The 20,171-nt window shown below is 41.6% G+C and overlaps 1 protein-coding gene across 8 annotated transcripts in view; it reads right to left on the bottom strand.

Annotated features, from left to right (window-relative positions):
- TENM1 (teneurin transmembrane protein 1) overlaps positions 1-20,171 on the bottom strand; it is a 1,412,425-nt gene that overhangs the window by 578,421 nt on the left and 813,833 nt on the right. The window lies entirely within an intron of this gene.

Below are 20,171 nucleotides of genomic sequence, written 5' to 3' on the forward strand. Positions count from 1 at the left end.
TAAATAGTTAACTCCTGAATATTTTAGCAAAAACCTTCTTGCTAGTAAGGTTATCCATAGTTTGACAGGGTGACAGGTGCTGGAGTGAGCAAAACTAGAGCAGTGGTTTTTGTAAAAGATTCTGTCAGAGACCAGGTCATGGGCAGTCATGCCTAGTGGTTGGAGCAGGAGTTAGTAACTGGAAATAGGAGCTTGATGTCAGAGGCCAGAGCCCAGGCTCAGAAGTCAGGAATTGGAGCAGAAGGTCAGAACTGAATCAGCTAGAGTCAGGGAAGGCAGTAGTACAACTGGCATATGGCAGGAGCAAAAGCTAACACAGCTGTGGGAAAATGCTTTAAGCAGCCAGCACCCTGCTGCTGCCCTTAAGAGCAGGATGCTGATCCCCTCAGCCAAACAGGCAACTCAGTTGTGGCTCAGCTGCGTTCGTTAGACTGCCTGGGGATTAAGCTAGCAGGTAAGCAGGCTAGCTGTGGATCCTTACTCCTGACAGATTGCGTGGATGGGATGGCACTAGAAGTTCAGGTTCAAAGTTTCAGGTCAACTGAGCTCTTATCTAAAACAACTAGGGAAAGACAAGATGCGTCTCCTAACAGCCATAACACTTCCCTGAATGTTCAGAGGCAAAATGTCCCTTGCATCTTCCCAGGGGCTAAAAGCCACAGCGGTCCTTACTCAAGTACTAAAGCTTCTAAATCCAAATTGTCAGTTTGGCTTTATCCTTTATGAAAACAGTCATCAGCTCCATTTGTTAGAATGTTTTGCTGACAAAGACCATTTGGCCACAGTGTACAGTGTATAAATCTATCATGACTTCAGCATGTCACATCACTTACAATCCTGAACTTTGTCTAGCTGTCAACAGGATTATCTGGAATTTAAACAGAAGGTCTAAAAACGTAAGGAATGAGTAAGAATAGTTTTGTTCAACTTCTGTCAGTACATGATCCTGAGACTCATCCCCCTGCTACCTCCCCCAAATAAAATAGCATTTAAACAAAAAGCAGTAGTAGAACAGAGACTAATTAAAATAAGCAATAAATATAGTCTGATCAGAGGTTTATAGAACTGTGATATTCCTTGAAGTCTCTCTTATTTTGCTTTAATTACCAGCCCATTTCTAGGATTCTTGTCACTTTGTGATTGTAAGGTGGCTTGAGATGAAAAGCACTGCATGAATGGTACATCCATTCATTCTCTCATATTTATAACCAACTTGTAGAATCAGAGATGTATGTCCATTCCGAGGCTGTTACCTGTTATTGTATGCTGTGGAGTAGAAGGGTGCTTCTACTTTGAATGCTACAGGGTAACTTATTTTCCTGTTGTATCATTTAAAGCTATGATCTCCTTTTTATTCAGGACTCTAAAATCTATGCCAGGATGAGAGAGACCCTAAAAACACTCCACAATTTCATTCTGAGTGTACATCCACAGTCTCAGATTAGACTAAGCTGTTGGAGCAAAAAGATTCCCTTACACAGAAATAGTGTGTGGAGATAATCAGTAACTGCACACCACACCATAGGAATTCTAGCTCAGGAACCAATCCATGCAACAAACCTCGATGCCAACTCTGCCCACATATCTACATCAGCGACACCATCACAGGACCTAACCAGATCAGCCACACCATCACCAGTTCATTCACTTGCACGTCCACCAATGTAATATATGCCATCATATGCCAGCAATGCCCCTCTGCTATGTACATCGGCCAAATCGGACAGTCGTTATGGAAAAGGATAAACGGACACAAATCAGATATTAGGAATGGCAATATACAAAAACCTGTAGGAGAACACTTCAACCTCCCTGGCCACACTATAGCAGACCTTAAGGTGGCCATCCTGCAGCAAAAAAACTTCAGGACCAGACTTCAAAGAGAAACTGCTGAGCTTCAGTTCATCTGCAAATTTGACACCATCAGCTCAGGCAGGATTAAATAAAGACTGTGAATGGCTTGCCAATTACAAAACCAGTTTCTCCTCCCTTGGTATTCACACCTCAACTGCTAGAACAGGGCCTCATCCTCCCTGATTGAACTACCTCATTATCTCTAGCTTGCCTGCATATATATACCTGCCCCTGGAAATTTCCACTACATGCATCTGATGAAGTGGGTATTCACCCACGAAAGCTCATGCTTCAAAACGTCTGTTAGTCTATAAGGTGCCACAGGATTCTTTGCTGCTTTTACAGAATAAATAAAGTTTGCTTTCCAAAGTATGTGGCAAATGCTGTTCTTGAACACATGTAGTTTCCACTGACTCCTATAGGAGCTATACGTGGGCATCAGGGTTCAAAATTTGGCCCCATAAGTGTAGACAGACCACTTTTACCCACCACTAAAGCATATTGTATCTGGACTGAAAAGCAGAAAATACTTTACAACTCTACTACATATCCGTTTGGAGAAGAAAATAGACCATGTTCCTATATAAGATGGAAAATGCAGATAGAACTTAGGTAGAATGTAGTCACATATATTGGAATTTGGCAAACATATCTAGTCTAACATCTCTTCTCTTGTTAAAAGTTTCAAGGAAATTTTTATTGACCAGACTTCCCTAAAGATAATAAGAATACACTGACCCATCCTAAAGATAAGTTAATGATGGATAGGGATGTTTTGATCGAACCAACATGTACAAGGTAATAGATGGTAACAACCCAAGTCAGGGGGCAGTAGCTAACTATGTCAGAAGGACAATATGTAAGTTGTTTGTATCATTTGTATAAAATGAAGTCTCAGAGGGAGTGTCTTTGGCTGGCCTAGGGGACGTTGGAAAGTCCTGCCACTAACTGAGCTAGTCCACTGCAACGGGCATAAATGTGTTAGTGTACCGGTACCCAGGGGTGGGCAAACTTTTTGGCCTGAGGGCCACATTGGATTTCATAAATTGTCTGGAGGGCTGGTTAGGGGAGGGGGTCATGGCCCAGCCCCAACCTCCTATCTGCCCCCCTTCCCCTGGGACTCCTGCCCCATCCAACCCACTCTGTTCCCTGACAGTCCCTCTAGGACCCCTGCCCCATCCACACAGCCCCGCTCCCTGTCCCCTGACTGCCCCCAGAACCCCTGCTCCTGACTGCCCCCTGCTGCCCCATCCAATCCCCCCTCCTTCCTGAGTGCCCCCCCAGGACCCCTGCCCCCATTCAACCCCTTGTTTCCCCCCAACCACCATCCACACCCTCGCCCCCTGACCACCACCCTGAACTCCCCTGCCCTCTATCCAACCCCCACTGCTCCTTGCCCCCTTACAGTGCTGCATGGCGCACTGGGGGCTGGCAGTGCAGCTGTAGCCATGCTGCCGCTGCCGCTGCCACCACCATGCAGCACAGAGACCTGGTCAGGCCAGCTCTGCAGCTGTGCTGCCCCAGGAGCTCACAGCCCCGCCACCCAGAGCATTGCACTGGTGGTGGAGCGAGTGAGCGAGCTGAGGCTGCAGGGGAGGGGGGACAGCAGGGGAGGGGCTGGGGGCTAGCCTCCTGGGCCAGGAGCTCAGGGGCCAGAGAAGATGGTCCCTCAGGCTGGATGTGGCCCATGTGCCATAGTTTGCCCACCCCTGCTGTAATCATTGAGCCAGGGCATTAGGCACTGTTGAGAATAAATCTGATCAAGTGCCTTCGCTATGAACCGAGTCTGTGGATTTATTGTGCAGTTCAAAGTCTGCTGTCTCGACTATCTGCGCAGAGCTGGGGCAGCATATGGAGTGAACACACACACACAACCAAATATCTGACGACACAGAACCTCTATCTTGACTCCCATATGAACTAGGTTCATTCCACTGTTTCCTGAAAAGGTCCTCCTTACCCCCTGAAGCATTCCAGGGTAACTGAGCTACTTGCTGGATTTTATGAAACACAACTGATCATCAAGCTATTTTCTGATCACTGGTTTCACAGCATCACCTGGAGGCTGCTGATCAGTCACAGATGCAGGGGAGGGGTAAGCTCAATTCCCTTAAAGATCCATCCAGCCCGGTGTCATAAATACTACTTCATGTATTATGTTGGGTTTTCCTTGGATCACTTACCACCGACTACGTCCAAGTATGCTTAGCTTGTGCGATTAGATGAGATCATAAGCCAGAGTACAAGTCTGCAGGTTATCTATTCAAATTTGTCGAACTGGGCTCATTGTTTGCAAAAGAAAACTTTCTGTTCCCTGTTTCATACCCATTATGTGTTTTGCAAATAGCAAAATGTTACTAATGATAACATGAGTACACTACTTTTAAATGGATCATTTAGTTTTTAATTTGAAATTGATTCATCCCTAAGATTTTAAGTCACAGCAGCAAAATGAAGTTACACTTTACTACCGATTCAGTCTAGATAACCGTTTCCCTCATGTCTGCGTGTTCTAGTTACGCTTTCTTTTGTCACCACTAGGTAGCTGAGAAGGTCTGAAATACAAGATAGTCACAATATGTTTTTATGGATGAAATTTTTCGTCATCTAGTAATTGTGTATTTCATGAAAATACAAACAAAAGATATGTGGAATATCATTAAATGTTTATGGAGTGTTTTACATAGACACAATTTTAAATGAGCACAGTAGTCATAAGTTATACTAAGACCACCCTTAGGGGAATACTCTACATTTTGTACACATGCAGAATTACCAGTGATCTCTCTAGGACTTATACAGGCAGAACAAGCATAGACTATGGCCCTTAGATTTGGCAATCTGTATAAGAAAAATAAGTTTTAACTTGGAACTTATCTGTTTCTGACAAGAGGATGATGGATAGAGCCGCTTTATTTACTCTGGCAGAAATATCTTTGTTGATGTGCTTTGTTTTTGGTGAAAGAAAGGAACAGTGATCATCCAGTTTTCTAAATGTGAAGTGAAATATTTCATTTTACACTGGAATGTATAATTTCATAGATTATGAGTTTGGTTTAATGACTGACTGCAAAACCGATCTTTTAGTCTTTAGCATTTCAATGATTTATGGTCTCGTCAGAGATTTTTTTAATATGCATTATGTGCACAGCTGTTTCTGTAATTGTGATGCATTGTAAAAATTCACAGTGGTCAATAGCCCTCAAATGTTTTTCATGTCATATCTGTGGCAGTGAAGTTGGTTGATTGCATATTAGGGCTGCAGGGCACAACAGGTGGGGGACACTTTTCAAGAACACTTGAAGATCTTCGTTTTTAAATCACTGCCTGCAAAGCACACCTGTGCTTCTATATTTGTCTAAAAGCAAACAATTGTTTTACATAAAGTCAGAAAAGAGAAAATGCACTTAGCAACATTCCTACTCTCAGGCTTTTTCAATAATAATACATATACACACGCCTCTCATAACTAAGGCTAAGATTTTGTCATGGATATTTTTGGTAAAAGTCATGGACAGCTCACGGGCAATAAAGAAAAAGTCATGGAAGCCCATGACCTGTCCCTGACTTTTACTAAAAATATCTGTGATAAAAATGCTGGGTGGCTGGGAGCTCCAGCCCTGCCCCACCTGTGGCTGGGAGCTGCAGGGTCTCCCTGCCCTCTGTGGTGTGGAGAGCCTTGGAATTCTCCCTGCGACCAGTGGTGGCAGGTGGGGAGCCATGCAGATCCCTCCGCCGTCGCTGGTGGCCAGGGATCCATGGGGCTTCCCTCACTGCTGCCAGCGGCCAGGGAGGTACAGGGGTCCCCCCTGCCACCCACAGTGGCTGGGGAGTTGTGGGGTATCCCCCACCCATGGCAGCTGGGAGTTTGGGGCACTGCTGCCTTAGGCAGCTGGGGTACCTCACAGCTTCCTGCCACTGCAGGAGACTGCGGGACCCTGCAGCTCCCAGCTGCCAGGGTTAAAGTCACAGAGGTCTTTGGAAGTCACAGATTCTGTGACTTCCGTGACCTCCATGACTAAATTGTAGCATTATTCATAACTAACTTTGGGCTACACTGTCCTATCCCTGTGGAAATAACCCATGCTGGAAACTGGAATCCTCTCAATGGCCTCCCTTGAAGGGTTTCCAAGTCTTTGCTCCTCTACGAAAAGTTTTGCCTCTACAGAGCAAGCAGGCTGGCTTTGTTCTCTGAAGTTGGTGAATCCCTCAAGATTCTTGAAGGTCCCACAGCATGGTTCCAACAAAATGGTGGTAGTGGTGGTAGGGCTCCCTCTCAGCTGGTTTTAAAGAAACCCTGGGTTCCTATCGCCTGGGTGGGAGAGGCACACATTCATTCTGCTTATTATAAAAATAGTATTAACATGGTCAGGGAACCAAATGCCTTTCATGTCTCTTCATACAGAGACCTCCAGCCTAACAAATGCACTCTCCCAGGGCCTGGATGAAGTCAGAGAGCAAAGCATTCAAAGCTTCTATACTCTGAGACAGCACCCACTGGAGCCGAGAATCCTCTCTCCATGGATGGAAGGGATGATGTGGCCTTTTTTTCCTTATTTGTAATCAGATTTAACCCTTCCATTCTATTTTCCACCCTCCTCAAAATGGCAGCCTCCTCTTTTAATTTTATTATTTGTTTATATGTATTTTTCTCCTGCTGTGATCATACTATGCCCATGAAGGGAGGCAGAGAAATGTTGTATTGCACTGTTAATGTAACAGCAGTGGAATAGCACTGCTGGCAGTTTTGTGTCCATAATGCAGTCATCTCAGTATTGATTGGGAATTAGTATCTTTTTGCTTATTTCCTTTATATGATTTTTTCAGTCAGCCTTCAATTTTGTTTTGACAGACTTATTTTCAATCTAACTGAGCTCACTGAGTTGCAAAGGGAATTAAACATTACAGTACTCCCACATAGGAAGGTTCTTCCAAACAGACCTCCTCTCCCAACATGAACCATATTCATTGAACAACAGCGATACATTAAAGCAACAATATACTATTGTAAAACTATTATGCCAAATACAGCCTACATTGCATCATGGGTGAGGTCTCAATTAAATCAGCCTCAGTTTAGAAAAATAACCAGAGACAACATAGTGCTATGGAATGGCTGGTGAAGACAGTCACATTCTACGTCTAAAAAGCTATATATTACTGTAATTCTGTTTGATAACATAGATGACAGGAGTCAAGAAATAAAATAAATTTTCACCCTAATTACTTCCCAATAAACAGTCTTGATGTATCTAACACAGTAGTGTTAAAAGGACAGAAGCAGAAGACAACAATGGCCTAGATCATGATCTGCTAACTAGGTGAGGTTGTGAGAGAGGAAAATGTTGTGAAGTTTCTCTTTGTAGAATTTCCTTCAGATCCTGCGATGAGAGATAGGGTGTATAGTTTCTTCTCTAGCAAAGAAGCAACAGCAGGTCTGAGTCTCAAGCTCACATCAGGGATCTGCTGAACATAAAGTACCATCTATGTGTATTTCCTGTGCCTCTGCACTGGCTCCAGAGCCCCCTACACCTCCTTCTAGATTCTTGGCAGTACAACGCCAAAGAATCATAGCCAAGTCCAAGTATACATAGATTGTCTGCTTGTCTCTAAGGTATGGGCAACTTGCTCCATGGATGGCAGCCATACCTGGCCATGACAGCTTTGTAATTAGTCATCTGCATTAACAACGCTCCACAATAAGAGTCAGCATTACTGCTTCATCAATGATTTCTAGGACTCACCATGAGTAACCTGGGTAAGGGGAAACAATTTTGTAAAGGAACTATCTGGTTCTGTATTTTGCATTTCTGACATTGTGCCTCAGCTTACAGATTATTTTTTATGAAAAGAAAAGCAATAAACTTAGCTGGCAAAAAATAGTCAAGTCTTTAAAACATATGATGAGTAGTCAAAAGTATGGAAACAGATTTCAGTGTAACAAGAATATGAGCAAATCCCCATATGGTAATATGAGAAATCATGACCAAAACAAGATTTAGGCTTAATATAGCACAGAGTACCAAACAGCTCTGCTTTAAAAAATAACTTCACTGTATATTTGATTTGCATAGCAGGAGTGATAGATACATCTTCTGAAAAAACAGCTAGTGGACTACTGAAACAGATGACATTCTCTACCAAGTTAATACCACAGGTTATAAATGATAACAGAGAGTTTGCATCCTCATGTGTTCTAAACAAAACTGTGCATTACAGAACATGCACAGCAGGGCCGGCTCCAGGCTCCAGCGCGCCAAGCGCGTGCTTGGGGCGGCATGCCACAGGGGGCGCTCTGAGGGTTGCCGGGAGGGCGGCAGGTGGCTCCGGTGGACCTCCTACAGGCGTTCCTGCGGATGGTCCACTGGTCCCACGGCTCCGGTACAGCATCCACAGGCACGTCTGCGGGAGGTGCACCGGAGCTGCGGGACCGGCGAGCGGCAGAGCAACCCCGTGCCGTGCCGCCGTGCTTGGGGCGGCGAAATGGCTAGAGCCGGCCCTGATGGACAGTAATGTATTTTATGAATTTTACTTTTAATTCAAATATACACAAGCATATCACTGAGCCACTGCTCAGCAGAAATAAGGCAGATTCTGAAGAAAAGAGATAAACAGTTATATATTTGGATTATTACTTTTTGTAGGCATCTGGGCTGTGAGTGATTTATACTAGCACCACTCAGGACATTTCAAAACTCTCTGAAGAACCTACCCAAGCATGCTAGGGGATAAAAGGCAGTGTGGTCTAATGGAATGATCACAGGATTTGGGAGCTAGGCAGTTCTGACTTGCTGTGCAACCTTGGACAAGTTATTCAATGTCTGTCTCCATTTTTCTCATGTGAAAGGGATAACGACTACACAATTACTACAAAGAGGGCTGCAAATGAGTCAGCCTTTGTAAAGTTTTATATAAATGCTAAGTATTCTTCTTCATTATATATATGAAAATATACATATGCCATATCATTATGCTTACTGGTAACACTGAAAGTAAGATAGTATGGGAAAGATTTTTAAACAAAAGACTATTCCTATATTTGGAATTTACCACTCTATCAAATTACTATTTGTTTCACTGATAAAATATTTAATATATTGAAGAAACTAAATTAACTGTAATATAATATAAAGGGTGTCATAAACAGATAGCTAAGGGTTAATGTCTCTTTCACCTATAAAGGGTTAACAAACAGTGACCTGCAAACACCTGACCAGAGGACCAATCAGGAGACAAGATACTTTCAAATCTCGTGGAGGGAAGCCTTTGTTTGTGGGTTTTGGGTTTGGCTTTGTTCTCTCTGGGTCCTGGACGGGACTAGAGGTGCAACCAGGTTTCTGCCAATCTCCCTGCTACTGTCTCTTATCTATTCAGAATTGTAAGTAAGAAAAGGCGTTCATAGTCTTTAATTTGTTTTTTGTTTTATTTGCATATGTGTACTTGCTGGAAGTAGCTTAAATTGTGTTTCTGCTGGAGAAAGTTTCTTTCTATTGTTTATAAGTTGAAAGACCCTGTAACTTTTTACCATCTAAAGTGCAGAGATAAACCTTTTACTTTTTTCTTTCTTTTTATTAAAAGTTTTGCTTTTAAGACCTGTGTGATTTTTTTCTCCTAGTTAAGGTTCAAGGGAATTGGTGGGGAGAAGGGAAGGATAAATTTTCTCTTTGTGTTAGATTCACGCAGCTTGTATTGCCTCTGGGTGAGGGGGAAGGTAACACTCCTCTCGGTGTGGTGATTCAAGAAGTTGAATCAGGCGATCTCCTAGTGTTCCCAGGGCGGGAAGGAGCTGGGAGGAAGAAGGGAGGGGGAAGGGAATGGCTTATTTCTCCTTGTTTTAAGAACCCAAGGGATCTGGGTTCTTGGGGTCTCCAGGGAAGGTTTTGGGGGGACCAGAGGGTATCAGGCCCTGGAAAATTCCTGATTGGTGGCAGCCTATCAGATCTAAGCTGGTAATTAAGCTTAGGGAAATTCATGCTAGTACCCATATTTTGGACACTAAGGTCCAGAATTGGGAATTATACTACGACAAAGGGAAACAGAGCAACAGTACCTGTCTGATAGCCCGTCTCCCTTAGAAGAATTTGACATAAATTTGCTGTACTTTTTCCAGAACTATTTTCTCACAGGAGAAGGAAGGGAAGTAAAAATCTTATTACAAAGAATATTTTCTCACCAGAGCCTGCTCTTACTATTATTTTGGAAGCACTCACTGCTCCTTCAAAAGAGTCAAATTGGATCCATTTCTAGACAGGGATCAATTCTGATATTTGTTCTTTATATATTGCATTTTTGTTCAGTCCAGTATTGTCCATTTGGCTAAGAGCATTAGAGGAGGTGGTAAAGACGTCTGAAATATCAGTGTATGACCTATTACTAGAGACCAATAGATTCACCAGTGTGCGCTGATCTGTTGTGGCAATTTATATTATCTGATAAGAAGCCTGTTCTGTTGGTCCCCCTTTATATCAGCTTCTAGTTAACTCATTTAACTATAGAGCCAAAAATGTTAATTTGTTCAAAAATCATCTTACCAGATGTTCGTACACTAGTCAAGAACATAGAAAATGGCTAACCCAGTATTTGATCTGTATATTGCATGATTATTTTGTATCATGATCTGATACAAGACAATGAGAATTGCTAAAATATACAGTATGGGCCCTAGCCTGCTCAAGTGTGCAAGACAAGGAGACCGAACCCTTACCTTGCACCAGGCCAGCCACCGTCACACTCCCTGTACACTCAAGGGTTCAAAGGAGGTGTTCTAGGAGGCCCTGTGGAAGAGGGCACACCAGACAGCAGAAATGGCCTGCCCAGCCAACCAAGGCAGCGGATATTGCACTCCTTATGTAGCAGAGGAGGATCTTATGTATCACAGGGCCTCCCAGTGTTCCTGCTGAAGTAGTATGGGTCTGCACTGTCCCCACTGCAGGGCTCTAGCTAAAAGCCACAGCATAGCAGTTGCTCTTTGCCAAGGCATTTTGACATTTGGTCATTTCAGAGGTGTCTCTGTTACTACAATGGGCCATTTACTCTAACACTCTCAAGTCACCAATGCTAAATACCCCAGCAAAACTACATAGCTACTGTGGGACTGTAGGTCTCACCCTCTCACTCCCAAATATGAACCTTGGGAAAACAAGCTCAAAAGTGAATTGTGCAGAAGATGCTATACCTAAAATGATAGGAGGAGGAGGAGTAATAAATTGCAGAGGATATTTTTTTGAATAGATAAATTCCTAAGCTCTCCTTTCCTGTTCTGCTGAAGCACAAAGTTGAAATTGGGAAATTGACATGTAGCACTTTTGGAATTTGTAAATAAATGACTCTGGGAATGTATATATATGTTGTAAGTGACAGACTATCTGTCCAATCATGCAATTTTTTTTAAATCTAGCATTAATATCATTTAAAATGCCATCATAATTATGAAGAGAGTCCTAAGGGAGATTTAAAATATATATTTATCTTTTATTTATACATGCCACAAGTTGTTTTATATTAAATGAGGCTTAGACTAATTAGGCTGCTTGCCAGTAGCAAACTGAAAAGAACATCTGGACACGTGCAGCAAATTCACCCCTAGGAAATTAATCTGCTGTTCATGAGATTTAGGGCATATGTACACTACAACCCTAAGTCAACCTATTCCCCCAGGAGCAGGGGGGCACCATCCAGGCTTCTCACCTCCCTGCTCCCAGCCAGGAGCATGGGGATAGCCTCCCAGGCTTCTTGGCTCCCTATGCAGCAGCCTGGCTGGGAGTAGGGAGCCAGGGGCAGCCAGGCTATAGCTGCCCAGCTCTCTTGTCAATTTCCCAGCTCCAGCATGGAGCCATGAAATTGACAAACCAGCCAACAGCCTTGCCCTAACTACACCAACATAAACATTATGCCTCTCGTGGAGGTGGAGTTATTACGTCGGTGTAGTTGGGCACTTATATTGGCAGAACAAGGCTGCAGAATGTACACTGACATAATTAGGTCGACGTAAGCTGCGTTAACATTGGCCTAACTGTGTAGTGTACACGAGGCCTTAGTTTGCACTCTTGACCTCTAAAAAGACAAATATTTCTACACTTGTAAGTCTTCAAGCACACCTGTCGTTCCACCTCCAAAGCGTCACATTATAATTTAGCCTGATTTCCACCATGGATAAAAGACTCTTCCCCATTTGAGACCCATATTATTAGCTGCTGCTGATGTTCATAAATCACAATTAATGGCAGAGAGTGAGATTGAAAAAGAGTTTCACTCTCTGGAGTTCAATATATCCTTTGGAAATAACATAATACATAAACTGAGTAGCCTTGGTATAACACCACTGAGGTCAAAGGTGTTAAAAAGGCATTGATGTTACACTAGAATTTTCGGCCATTATGACTTGCCACTCGGACTCAAGCCAGTTGCACCTAAGCTGAAACACTCTAATGTTAGCCTGCCTCAGTCTGATTTTACTTATAGTCTGATCCTTTTCTACATTTTGAGGGTCAAAAATAGAAACAAAAATAATCATTTATGAAACTGGGATTTTACCTCAGTGTAACTTCTGCATGATTTACAGTTTGCAGTTCAACAGGCAAATAAGTGACATGCCACCATGTGAGAGCTTAAAATACACTGTAATAAACATCACATTGTGAGTACTGCTAAGACGGAAGAATAAAACGCAATCAGGATTTAAATGTGGCTAAAATAATAGCTCCTTGGATTCAAGCTCATTCATTAGCGCCAGAGATAGTTGCACAGTGCGCTTCTCTGGTCATCAATATTTTTTTAATGGAACACTTTGTACCAATAGTAATCAAAAAAGAATAAACCAGACAGACAGAGAATATCCTATTCTATGAAATTAGCATGACTAAGGTTAAAGTGTTTTAGCAACCTATAATATTCACTAAAATCTGTATGGTTTGGTATAAAATACACATACAATGGTCCAATTTAAAGGCTTTACAATTTTGCCTCTGATAGATAAAGTATTTTCAGTATAGGGGTCCCTATACTTAATATAGGGCAGTGTTTTCTAAAATGTGGGGCATGCCCATGCCCATGGGAGACAGGATTGTTATGTGGTTAAGACTGGGACTCAAGTGATCTGGGATCACCTTCTAGGTCTGTCACAGAATTACAGTGTGGCCTTGAGCAAGACTCTAAATCGCTCTGTGCCTCAGTTTCCTAGCTGAGAACTGGGCATAGTTTTTTTCTAATTCAGTGGAATGAGGTGAAGATACATTTGTTAATGTTTGTGTGATCTCAGGTACTATGGCAATGGGGGCAGTGTAAGTATGTGGATAACTCCTAATCTTGTAGCGTTTTAAAATCACATGCAGCTTTCACTTCATGCATGTTTCTCATTGGCAGCAACTACTTATGCTGTGAGCAGAAAAATGATACTTCAGGATGAATGCCACAGGAACAATTACAACTAAGAGCTTGAGGGGTTTGGATCTAGCTTTGTCATCTTTATAAGCAGCTGACTTTGAAGACAGCCTCCTTCCAGTTTACACTATACAAATAATTAGCCAGGCACAGTAATAGGTTACACAACATACAAACATGGCATACCATGAGCTGCAAAACTGTAGCCCTAACAATCAATAAATCACAGCAGTGTGAATCGCTTTCTTCTGTTCATTATCTTCCCAGTCCCTGAAAGAATATCTTAAACATTATGATTGTAATTATACTCGATAGTGGTTTTATAAGGCATGTATGATTTCTTGCACCAGGTGACTTTTTCTCTCTTTTAGTAGCATGCCTTTCTCCAGCATAAGCTATTTGATGTAGGTAAGTATTCAATAGTAGGCAATTCCGACAATAAACAGCAATTGTCCCCCAATGCTTGGCAAAGCTGCTTCAGTAATGACAGGGTCTTACTTAAGACCTATATTTTCCCCTGCCAGTACATTTTACATATATTTCCTCCTCACTGTTTATTGCTTGAAATGAATGCAGTTTGCCTCAGACTAAAGATTTAGACTCACTGTATCCATATACTATTTCTACATTTTCCCTAGGATTAGTCTGCCCAAATAGGGCATTAACATCTTTTGTTAACGTTGTCATCGTTATAGATTCATTCCTTTTATTCTCATGATTATTTATTCCGAAGCCTGCCAACAGATTGATAGCTATGAAATGACAAATTGGAGGTAATCTCTTCAAGACAATGTTCAAGGTCATCTCATATTTACAACAAATCAGAATATTTTGTGTGGAAATTCTATCAGGCAAGAACACCCCTTCCTTGGCCAAATTGCCTTTTAGTAATTTTCTCATGCCCCCTCCCCCCACCTCTCACAAAGCCATCCCCCCAGAATGTAAAGTGCACTGTACCAAAATCAATAGACACATGTCAGTTGTTGTAAAGAAAGAGACTGACCATATTAGTTGCTGTGTAGGGGTTTTGTTGTCCGACTTTCATTGGGAAAAAGTGGTGTATGTGTGTGTGTTCATTTGATACACATTACCCGTCATAAACCTGACAAGAGGTTCATACGCTCACGATGGTGAGGAAAGGAGAATTATTATTATTATTTATTGTTTGGATTAGCATCGCATTCTAGGAGCTCTAGTCACAGACCAGGATCCTATTGTGCTAGGTGCTGTAAAAGCACAAACCAAAATGACAGGCCCTGCCCCAGAGAGCTTACAAGATTAATATAATACACGAGACAACAGATGGGTATAGACTGACAGACATGGGAGTACAAGGAAACATTGAGACAGTATTGGTCAGGCTGTGAGCTTAGCACACCAGGAGCCTAACCGTTGTCAAGTTTTTTGCATGGCAAAGAAGAGTTTTAAGGAGGGATTTGAAAGAGGATAACACGTCAGTTTTGCAGATTTTTACAGGGCAGCATGGGAGAAAGCACAAAAGTGCTTGTTTGAAAATGTAGTAAGTAGGTGATGGAGGATGGCATCATGGGTTGATCAGAGGTGGAAGCTGACAACACAGTAGCAGATGAGGGATGTAGGGCAGAGATGGGCCTTGCTAGTGAAGACAAGTAGCTGCTGTTAGATACAGTAGAGAAGTGGGAGCCAGTGGAAGGATTCAAGAGAGGGGTGACACAGTCAAAGAGATGGCCAGGGAAATAATCTTTGCAGCAGTATTCTGTGAGGACACGAGTGGGGCAAAACTGCACTTGTCAAGGCCATGGAAAAGGATGTTGCTGTAATTGAGAAATCAGATGATATATTGCTCTTCAAGGTGTTACTTGGATCAGAAAGGGAGGTTGAGTTATTGCCAATGGAGAAATGAAATAATTAGTTTGGACACTTCTGATGTTTTCACACAAACACCAAAGGCAGCCAGTGTAAGCTCTTCACGAACAGCACTGGGGAGCTCTAAATATTAGAATCAATAGAAACTATTGTGCACTCTGCTTTTCTGCCTCAGAGAGGAAAAATGCCTAGCCATTCATTACTATCAACAGTTTGCAACAACAATTTCAAGAGTTCCTTCGAAAGAAAAAGTTAGCCATTTTCTCCTCCCCAGAGCTAGCACGCAGTGGGGAGTCATCCTGCTTATTAATAATAACCAATATAAACCCTACAAAGGCCTTTTGTTTTAGAGAGTCTGTTCCCCATCTTGATAATGGAGACCCATTGCGCAATAACAGTACTTCGTTCTGATATAGACCCTTTCAAGTGGGGATCTTGAAGTGTTTCACTCCATTTTATTGCAGGGGGAAAGTGTTCACAGCGGTTCAGTGACTTGCTGAAGGTCTAAGAATAGAACTCAGGTATCCTGAGACCCAGTCCTCGTCCTTGATGCAATCACTAGACTGTGCTACCTCCTTATCAGGATAATGCTGAATGTTTTTATATATAATCTTTAAAAAAAAAAACTTTGTGTCTCCACTGTAAACTCCTCAGGATATGGACCCTCTTTTGTGTCTGCCTGTGTGGCTGAAATACAGAGGCCCACTGGGGCCAACTGGCAAAGGGCTCATTGTTCAACCCCCCTCAGACCAGACAAACTCACTACACCTAACACAGCACATTCAAGGTATTTATCCATAAGGAGTAGCATTTAACGAAAGCTTGTAATCTATCAATACTAAATCCTTGTGAGATGTGTGTATGGGTAATATTTAAGCAATAACGTAGCTACAAAATATAACCTCCGTTATCCAAATAGCATAGGGAACATCAGTTTTATTTGGATAATCAGAAGTACAAGAGCCATTCAGCTGTTCAGAAGTGGGGTGGCCTCCTCCACAGCCTGGGGCTTGTCCTCCTTTTCCCCCTCCCATGACAGTGAGATGGCAGAGGGTGACATCTGATCCTTGTAGGTGCAAGATGTCAGGGGAGGTTGCAGTTCTGGCCAGGCAGAGCGAGTCTCTTCTCTGCCCCATCAGGATTGCAGTCTCCCCCCACCCCACTGCCCCACCTTCAGCCTGCAGGGATTGGGTATCAGCCCTGCAGCAGCGCAGGAAAACCTCTGCAGCTCTGCTGTCACTGCCCTACTCACTTACTTTCACGACAGTGGGGCTGCAGAGGGCTCGCTGCGCTGCCACAAGAACCACTCAGCAGTGAAGCAGGGGGCTTGTCGTCGTCCTCCTCTTCCTCGTTGAAATTCTGAACCTCCACTGTTATCCAAATGCCTTCCTTGTACCCCTGCATGAGATACAGCATGTATCTCAAGCTGGGGGACAAGGAAGGGATTTGGATAATGGTTGAGGTTTGGATAAGAGGGTTTCAGATATTTGGGAGTATATTGTATATTGAAAATTATGTCCTTGAATCTTGGAGTGAGAGTGACTTGCCAGGAATCATGTGTCCTGATAATGGCCCACTGAAGCAGGGAAGTGTTGTCACCCAACCTTGGCTAGCCAATTATAATGTATTGCTCAATTGTCCACCATTGTAACAATGCAAAACGTCAATGGTAAACCATCACAGATAAACCACGATATGACAGCAAAGGCACCGTTCTGTCTGTAAATAAAGACAAAAGACTGATTCAATATACCAGAGGGTGGAGAAAGACATTGCATCCATACACTGAGGAGTTACTTTGATGAGCAAGGTGCTTCATGGAAGATTGGACCCTGGCTCCTTGGGGCTAGCAAACACTGCAAAAGACTAAACTTTGGGGTGAGAATCTACTTTGTTAGGTAGGTAAGTTAACTATTGATAAATATAGGCCCATTTTATTATTTTGTTTTGTAGGTAACCATTTGTTTCCATAACACTCACTGATTTCTATTTCAATGTCTCTTCTTTCTTAAATAAATGTGTTTGTTTTGCTTGAATTGAATTTGAGTGCTGTGTGAGATGTAGGAGTGGTGGTTAAGGTAAAACTGGAATACAGTGTTCCTTTAGGCACAGAGGATCTAAGATTGCTTTGGGTATCCAGTAACCAGGCGCTAGATTCCACAGGGGGACACTTTGAAGGGAATGGGGGGCTGAGGTGAATCTATTGCCAACTATCAGGGCTGGTATAGCCCAGAGGATAGCGCCAGAGGGTCTGACAGGCTGATTGTGTTAGGGATTTAACACTCACTGGTATGGGCAAACCCCCTCCCACTGGAGGCAGAGGGCAACAAGGTGACTGGGAAATGTCACAATAACATCTAGCACAAAAGGGTTTCTAGGCACCACCGCAGTACAAATAAATAATAATAATAAAGTCAGAACTAGAGCAGATACGGTATTTACCAGCCAAAGTAACAAACTAGATACAATTAGTGTACACCCTATATAGTAGCACAGCAGCTGGTGGTTTTTGCTCATGCCATGAGCACTCCTGCCAAGCTCTAAGATTATCTCTAATTAAGAAACATTTCTTTTTAAATTAAAAGATTTCCATGGTCACATTATTCACCTATTTTAGTTTGTTCTGTAAACAAAAGAAGCTGGTAGATTGGAAGCATCCATCTTTACTTAAACAAAAAGACACAAGGTGTGTGTTAAAGTGAGATAACGCATGCCCCAGTGGCCTTAAATGATTCAAGAAAAGTACTATCTTACAGCACCACATGCTTGAAAGTGTCTTGTTTTGATAATGAAATGCCATGAAAGTTAATTTTGTTTGATAAAAGCTGTCTTCATCCACAAATTAAGAATCTTTTGCATGATTCAAAAGTAAAATATGCTACCTTCCTGGTACTCTGAAGTAAGGCAGAGTAATACACCCTCAAACTTGAACTTATTCTATATAAACTCACTGCAGCTTACATATTTAAAGTAATAATGCTCAGCATTAATGCAAAAATGCTCTCTGTATTTTAATGTGAATCGACCAAGATCATCCTACACCATTAGAGTGTGACCAAAATTCAATCAGTGCTTTCAAAACTTCTAGTAAAAATTCCAGTGGGATATTTATATACTGCTCCTTTACTAGTAAACTTTGTAAAAATTGTGAACCTTTTTTTATAGGCCCATACAGATTTTTATCATCAAGACAAAATTTGTATTTTTGTTACACTTCTCATTAGTTGGAGAACTAGAGCATAAAACTGACTGAAGGATGCTGACACCGTTTGCAACTCTTCTGGGGTTTCGATTTGTGTGACTACTCAAGTGTTCTAGTTTTATCAGCACAAATGTTCACCAAAAGTTAATTTCAGTGTCTGATGTGCAAGCATGTTATCTGTGGAAAACAAAATTTTAAATGAAAGAAATTAGAATTAATCAAAGAAATTTTGTGTCGTAAGTGCTTGTCCACTCATGATTGGATAACAGAAGCAATGGCATGTGCTTTCTCTGGCAATCATAACAAAAATGAAAAGCCACTAATCACTGAGACACAACGTACATGGTTATATGGCTGTATGATGCAGTCTTGTTTGCAGAAGTCAACAGTTGTGACAACACATGGATTGTAGAATTTAAATACTAAAGTTTCAATCCTCCCCTCTACTTATCCTGAAAGAGGCAACTAATTAAGGCAGATAAGTGGTATATAAACTTCATAGCATTATCCTGTTCCTCCCTACTTTTCCCCAGACTAGTGGTTAGAGCATAGGACTAGAAGATGTGGGTTCTAATCCAATTTCTCCACTGGCTCACTATATGACTTTGTGTAAGTCATTTAACCTCATTGATCTATAAAACTGAGATAAAGTTTTACCTTTGTGAAATGTTTAGCTTCCACTAAAATAAAAGACTCCTAGTTAATGTTTTTATAAGCAAGGATCCTTTTAGGTCTATGGAGATTAGAGACAGGCCAGCTTTTACCTTCTGTGCATCAAGCAAGAAAATATAGTTTGAGAGAGAAAGGGAAAAAGAGATAAGAAGAAAATAATTATGATTATGAACCATTCTTATCCCAGTTCTAATATTGCATTTGCAATCAAATGAGACAATGAAAGATGGTCTGAAATTTTCTCCCTAGAACAGGGATTTCCCCCCCTCACTGTCTTCATATCTGACATGGATATCCATTAGGGATAACTTTAGTTCTTCACTTTGGCTGTGAATATTAAGATAATGGAAGAAATTGGCTAGTCACTTGTGAAATATTATAGTAATAAAAGTCTTCTGTGGAAGATGAATCTTCTCCAAAATAGCATGGGGGTGTCAATAAAATAAAGAGTTATGTGAAGATCACTTATATTTTTATTAAGGTAGCATTTATCAAACTCTTCTATGTATAACTAGAGTTAAAATAATCCCTAACTTCTTATTGCTATTGCACAATTTACTTCGTATATTTAGGGCTGGGGGCTAAGCAGTCATATACTTACCATTTTTGCTTCTAATCCACTTTACATTTTATCCCCTTTCTTTAAATAAGTAACTACTGAAAAAAAAATAGGACAATGGGATTACAGCTGCAGTATTGCACTTGTGGGAATGTTAGGCAATTGAAGAGATACAAACATATTAGAGTTTGCAAAAATGGATTTTATATATGAATAAAACTCCACCTCCCATTTTATTGTGACTGTCTCTGGTATAATGCAATTATTACTTGCAAAGATATTTTTGAAAATAGCACAAAATTTTCTATACATTTATTTATGGAAAAATATTCACTAAAACATTGTTCAAATACAGTACACTTGGCATAATGTATAATTCCATTTCAGACTAGTGTTTGGTACTAGCCAAAGCACTGTATCAAAACATCCATGAAATTTGGAGGGTTCCAGATTTGGACTTGGATCTGGACACCTATCTGAATTACACAGTTATCTCTTATTCCTATATTCAGCTACATCAAAGCACTGAATTTCAAGCATTCCTGAGCTGGAGTATCTGGATCCACTTCCAAATTTTGTAAATCAGGCCCATTTCCACTTCAAGTTAGGATACGATAGGGTGATCAGATGTCCCAATTTTATAGGGACTGTCCCAATATT

The sequence above is a fragment of the Gopherus flavomarginatus genome, chromosome 8 (genome assembly GCF_025201925.1).
Source record: "Gopherus flavomarginatus isolate rGopFla2 chromosome 8, rGopFla2.mat.asm, whole genome shotgun sequence".
Lineage (NCBI taxonomy): Eukaryota > Metazoa > Chordata > Testudines > Testudinidae > Gopherus > Gopherus flavomarginatus.